Raw genomic sequence first — 9,310 nt, 5'->3', positions numbered from 1 at the left:
GGCTCTTCAAATCTAGATCGAGACAAACTGGAAGGAAGAGCAAAGAGTGAAGCAAACTGGACAAGATTTGTTGAAAATGTAATAAACATATTCTGAGAATGAAAGAAGATTGATTCCAGTTTTTAAAAACATTCAGCAAATAGATAATTTTATATTATAATAAACATACCAAAATAATTTAAGGAAATTTCAGTTGGTTTTTTGTTTGTTTTTGAACCAGGATCATCAGGAAGATTACAAAGTGACTAAAAATATCCAGGAAAAATATTAAAGCAAAGATGAATAGAAAACAAAAATAAAATTGAACAAGCCAGAAAGCACACACTCCATAGTACATACTACATAAACACCCACATCATGCACATACTACACACCACACACACATACACACACCACACACACATACTGCACCCCACACATTCACACACTACAATACACTACAATACACCTCACACACATAAACACTATACAGACATTATATATATATATATATATATATATATATACACACACATATATACATATCATACACACACATACATATCACACACAAACACAAAAATACCAGATACATATAACACATCCCACAATACACATATGCTATACACATATACACATATATACACATCCCACACATATACACACACTAAACAAGGTAGCCCACATACATATATATTATATATACATATATGCACACATATGTATACGTACACATATCACACATGCCACACACATATACCACAAACAGACATTGGCACAAACCATAGGCATACGACAGATACAGAGACACAGATACACAACATACACAAATACCACATACCCCACATATATACACACTCTCTATATATAATACACTCCACAATACACATATACTATACATACAAATATGTAACACACATAAATACACATACTACAACCCTACACATGCACACACACAAATATATCACACACCAAACCAGATACACATACCACACACTCCATATTCCCACACACATATCACACCCATACACACATACAACATACCCCACATATGTGCACATTATACACAGACCACACATATATACACCAAATATACACCACACACACAAAATACCACAGATACACATAACACAATATAACACAATCTACAATACATACATGCTACACACATATACACATTTTCCACATACACATGCTATACCAGACATCTCACACATATACACATGTCACATATTGCACATATACATACTATACACATCATACATACCACACACAGACACAGGTACAAGCCATATACACACATGTACACCACACACAACCCATATACCACAGAAACAGATATACAACATACGCAAATACCCCACACATACACTATACGCAAAACACCCACCTATACATATACACCACACACATATATACATACCACACACTACACAATATACACATCCACACCACACATATACATACACATACCGCAACCCTATAACATACCTTCATATACACACCACACACAAACACACACAAAACACAACAGTTGCACATAACACAACCTGCACAAATACACACACCCTCATACGCATATACTACACACAAATACATACAACACACTATCATATACACTACACTCACACATATATATTCTTAAAACTCTATATACCCCATACATACAACATACATACACACATATACTACCTACCCCCTATACACAGACTCCCCACACCTCCATACCTACACACATTTGATAAACAAAACACCTCCCTACACATGTAACATACTCTTCAATACACACAAAATATACACACCACACATATGCAACATACCACAGAAAAAAAACACAATTTTGTATGTTCAACACACAGTACACACAGCTCCACAAACCACATGCTCCACATGTATACACATACCACACCCCATACATACACACAACACACATATACATACTCCATAAGCACACACCCCACAAACATAATATACTCCCACACATGCGATATACACAAATACACTCACCATAATCTCATTCACCCCATACATACACATACTACAAACAAGCACCACACCCCATACATACACACAACACACATATACACACCACATCACCCACATGCCACAATACCATACATGCACACTACACACTCACACATATATGCACACTACATAAACACTCCCCACATATACCCCACACTCCACACAAACACATTACACCAGACACCTCCCCACATACCACACCTCACAATACACACAACAGACACATATATACACCAGACACATATATCCCACATCCCATACATGCATATACTACATGCATAACCCCCACACACATACTCCATAAGCACCCAACCACATATACATGCACTGTACATACTGCACATGCACACACACATACCCCACACACCCCATGCATGTACACACAACACTCTCCACATACACACACTGACACACACACTACATACACCACAGCAGACACACCAAAATATATATACATATCACACACCTCGTACATACACACAAAACACATGCTACACACATCATAATACAGAAATTATACATATCACATACTTAACACACACCACATATATACACACACCCTGCACATAACCTCCTACAGATAACACATACAACACAATGTACTCTCCCATACACACAGACACATAAAACACACACATCACACAGTACAACACACAATACACTTTTCCCAAGTCATCCACAACAAATACACTCACACCACATACATACACCAAACATACAGACTCCACTCTACATATACACACATCGCATACATACTGCATCACATCCTTATAGATTAAACACACCTTTAACATTCCACATGTATACACATCTCACACACAATACATACACAAAATTATACACCCACCATTTTCCACCCACTGCACACATTTACACACACATGCATACATCACCCAGCACAATACACTATACACATACATACTATACACAGACACACATTACACACAATACACCCTCAACACATCACACACACATGCATCAACCATAGCAATATACCACCCATACAAACTACATATACACACCTTATAGCACATATCACACATACACAATACAATATGCACACACCTTACATAAAAGTACCACACACATACATACCCCATGCACATCCCTTCATGTAAACACATCATAGACACACATAATCTCATATATATATATATATGTGTGTGTGTGTGTGTACATATGTGTATGTATTTGTGTGTATGTGTATGTGCGCGCATGTATGCATGTGTCTATATGTGTGCATGCATATGCATACATGCACATATACACATCACACATTAAAACACATCGCACCACAATATGTTTATAGTGTATGTATATACCACAAACACCACACATATACACACAACCCCCCTCCCACATACAGAAGATATCACTCATACCTTTATACACAAATACTACATCTCCTACTATACCCCCTCAAATGTACAACACTTCACACTTACACACTGCACATACAAACACACACTCTACCCATACCATACACTATAGAACCACACACACACCACAACCCCTACACAAAATACCACACATGCCATACATATGCACATCACAAATACCACATATATATGTGATATACACATGCTACACAACTCCTATAGAAACTACACATAAAACCACACATACATATGCACTCCATACACATACCACACACTCACACACTACAGACACCCATACACATACCACACACATATATACCATACTCGACATACATACACATATATACTTCACAACCCACGCACAGATACACATATTCACTACACACACATACAATATCACACAATAAACACAACACACTCACACAGCATGCATATACACATACCACACACTGCATATACATATACTTTACTCATAAAGGCACAGCTATCCACATATACACAACACACACATACACCACAAATACACAAACCCCGCATCCTACACTTACACAAACCCCGCACATACATACATATCACACAAAATCTGACCTACAAACACCACATACAAATATACCCACACACAAATACTATACAACCCATTATAGAAACTACACACACATACATGATCCATACATACCATACACACATATCACACATATCCATACGTGTCACATCCTTCACAATATTCACAAACACTCCCCCACATACATACACCATACACATAAACATACCATAAAACACAAAACACACCATATCTATATCCCCACACCCAATACATATACATACTGCATACAAACATCACATACATATGCAAACCACATGTATATCTATTATACACACACCACACAGACATAGACCCCCTCATATATGAGACAGAACCCCCAGACACAAACTACACATGCATGCAGATTTCATACACATTACACACAAACACCTCAGATACACACACAATAAATCCTACACATACACACTGCATACATGCCATACCCTACACTTAAGTACACCAAAAATAAACTACACATAAACATAGCACACACAACACATATCATAGATATACATACCTCACACAGTATACACATACCATATACTACAGATATATACACACTTACTGCACACACACACACACCCACTACCAAATCATGCAAACCACATGCACACCAGACAGAAACACAAATCACATATATGCAACCCATACACCACACACACACCCCTAAACACAAATAGTATATACTCCACACATTTACATACTATGCAAACATACATAAACACATAGACTCCTAACATATACATACCACATGCATATCACTAACTACATACTACACAAAAACATGCCACACCACATACTATACACATTACATATAGACATACCACACATACATACAATACACACACACAAACCACACAAATCACATATATATGCTTTATTCACAAAGACCCACAGCCACCCACCCATATACACACTACACACTCACCACATACTGCAAATATAATCACATATATCACACCCCTAACATCACATGCACATACATACCATATACACACCTCACACATATACCACATACCACAATCCAATACTACATATAAACACCACCCATGTATGCCAACACATATAAACCTAACCTTCAAACATTACACACACATATCCCCATACAAATATTACACACATGTGCATACTTCATACATATCACAATACACCATAAACATACATACATACCATATATGTATACCATATACTTTACACATAAAAACACATACCAAACGTCTCTCCACACTACACCCAAATACAAACATACCACATGCCACATATATACACACAATAAATACCACACACACCACATAACACACACCACACAAGAAACATATTACAAGACATAAAACACACAGATACATATTATATATGTACCCCATACACCTCACCCCATACATTCATACACTATACACAAACACCACAATATACTATCATACATACACTAACACAATACTTCACACACGTACAATACAGTCCCCACAACAAACTACACACACAACCACACATATACAAACTGTAAACACATCACACAGACACACACCACAGATACTACAAACCATACACAGATCCACTACACACTTCACACCTGGGCAAACCAAAACTCACATACTACACACACACACACACACACACACACACACACACACACACACATAATGTGCTCATACCATAATCACACATTTATAGACATACATACATATGTATGTATACATACATATGTGTACATATCCTACATTCCACATCTATATACTTTACTCACAATCACCACATACACAATACCACAAGTCACAAAACAAAGATATACACACCATATCTGCACTCCGCCCCATACACATTCACACATTATACACATCCATCATACGTCCACCACACACAAGTATACCCCTACATATTTATAAGACAAACTACACAGATATACAGACTATACACATCTCACAATGCACCACACATGCATACCACAAATCCCATCCATACACATACATATTATATTCCAAAACGTATACAACCCATACCGATACACTATACACACAAACATGCCACACATACACACAGATGCCATGAATCACACAAATGCTTAGACATCACATACCTCACAATACACTTTACTCATAAACACTCCCCACACATACATAATACAACAATACATAAAACACAGATATACACCATATCTACATATCATACACTACACAAAAAATACCACAATACACCCACAGTAACACATCACACATATATAATATACACCCATGCATATATAACATAACTCCTCTACACATATAGACTCCATACACATCTTTCACATACACCCCACACAAACATACCACACACACATGATACTGCAATACACAACATACCATACATATGTATACATATACACTCACATACATACATACATATACACATATACACACATACCTATACCTACACACATATTTATACATATGTATGAACACATATATACATAAATGCCATACCCCCTTGCACTTTACTTACAAACACCCCACACATATCACAAACACACAACACATCACACAACACCATCACAGATATCCACCATACACTTATATCACATACACACATCCATACAGAAACCACACATTACACAAACAACACACAGAAACAAATAATATACACACAACCCATACACAACACCACACACATACCCCTAAGCACAAATACAGCATATATACATACTACATACAGGCTCCCAACATACATACCACACTCATACCACTTACTCCACAAATACAAACACTACACACACAAACATACCACACACATACATACTCCACACACAAACATACCATAAATATAACACATAACATAACCACACATATACATACATATTACCCTCCACAAACACCCACACCTACACACTGCACAACTCTTCTTACAGACACAGACCACACACACATATGCACACACCAAATATGTGTGTATATGCACAATTACTGCACATACACTCACACCTACATACCACACAATCCCCATGTGTAAACTATAGAGACACACATATACTTCATACACATCACACATAGATACCACATACATAAACACATACCACACACCCCACACATACATATACTTTACTCATAAAGACCCACAGTCATCCATACATATCCCTGTCAAACACATATCACCTACTGTACATATACACACATACTGCAACCCCCCACAAACATCCATACACTGCACAACCCTCCCTATAGACACACACTATATATATACACCATAAATACTGCACATACACTCACACTCACGTACCACACAATCTCCATGTATAAATTGCACATACACACACACACACTCCACACAGGTCACACACTCACATCATACATTTCACACATATCACACAACCCACAAGACACATACTTTACTCACAGACCCCTAGAAATTCATACACATACAAACCACACATACAACACATACTACACATATACACATACCACACCCTCCAAATACACAATAGTACAAACTTACAATACCACACACAACACATATCCACACACTATATCACCTGCTTAACAGAATAGATTACAAGCACACACCACATTATACACATATATATTACACAAAATACTACATACATACTCATACCACACATTCACCTGGCATATATATATACCACACAAACATACACCCATACATGCATACATAAAGCATACAGAAACACCTACATATATATGTATATGTACACCATACTTGTAAATATACCACACACCAAATATAAATACACATATTTCACACACTGCACACAAAACATATCACATATACACACCACACACATCGCATATCACACCCCCACACATATACCACAAAACACATACCACAAACAAGATATAACAAATCACATATTCACATACTACACAACACCCCCCATATACAGACATAGACATATCACACACACAGAAACCAGAGATACAAACCATAAACATATAACTAATATACTACACATACCCCTAACACACAAATACACACTCTACATACTCACACCACACTTCACACAAACATAACACAAACATAACACATATACACCTACCATATATGTGTGTGTGTGTATCATCCATACTACACACCACACATATATACATACACATACCATACACCCCCATACCTCTCTATACTCCATATACTACCTCTCACATATCACACAATATGCTACACACACAAATATCACAATGACACCCCTCCTAAAAATATACACCACACAACCCACATAAACACACCATACTTATACATATCACACACACATAGACACACTTCACAGACTCACAACCCACATATACACACACATACCATATACCCCACATACAAATTACAAACATAATTCTCACACACAAGATACATACCATATGTTCACACCCATTTTCAAATGCACACTCCACATGGCACATCCCACACATCCACATCCTACACATACATATTCACACACAAACAAATACCTACATGCCCATGGGGCAGTTGGATGGTACAGTGAATAGAGCACCAGTGCAGGAGTCAAGAGGACCTGAGTTCAAATCTCACCTTAGACACTTGACACTCACTAGCTGTGTGACCTTGGGCAAGTCACTTAACCACAATTGCCTCATCCTGGGTCATCTCCAGTCATCCTGATGAATATCTGGTCACCGGATTCAGAAGGCTCTGGAGGAGAAGTGAGGCTGCTGACCTGCACAGCCCTTAGTCACTCAAAACAAAGCCAAGTGCAAGTCATGTCATCATTTCTCTGATGTCATGGTCTTCTTCAGCAACGAAGGAAGAACACACATACCCATCACACGTAAACATACAACACACCTCCTAGATATATAAACCACAAGCACACACAAACATACCATACCCCAAACACATACATATTCCTACATTACCTCCTCATACACTCCACACATGTACACACACATGCGCATATGTCCCATATCTTACAATGTACATATACACCTCACACAGATACATATGCACACACTTCTCATAAACACCATACACTATATACATATGCCACACACTTTCCACACCACACACATATCACAAACACGTACAACACACACACACAAAATCCACAAACCTTCCTCACACATACCACATACTGTACACTATACATATGTACACAGACATATACACCACACAAATACTGCATACATACTCCACACATATATCACATATACATACCATGCATGCATATACACATAGCCCTCATAGTCATACCACACACCACATATACACACAAACATATCCCCCTACATACCATACACTCCACAATATACAGTACAAACACAGCTCTCATACTCACCACAAACACACATACCATATTTACCCCTTCAATTAAAATATCTCCCCCACATTTGCACACATAAATCTCTCATAC

This window comes from Notamacropus eugenii, chromosome X (genome assembly GCF_028372415.1).
Source record: "Notamacropus eugenii isolate mMacEug1 chromosome X, mMacEug1.pri_v2, whole genome shotgun sequence".
Lineage (NCBI taxonomy): Eukaryota > Metazoa > Chordata > Mammalia > Diprotodontia > Macropodidae > Notamacropus > Notamacropus eugenii.
The sequence above is the reverse complement of the archived record's forward strand: the minus strand, read 5'-3'. Positions refer to the sequence as shown.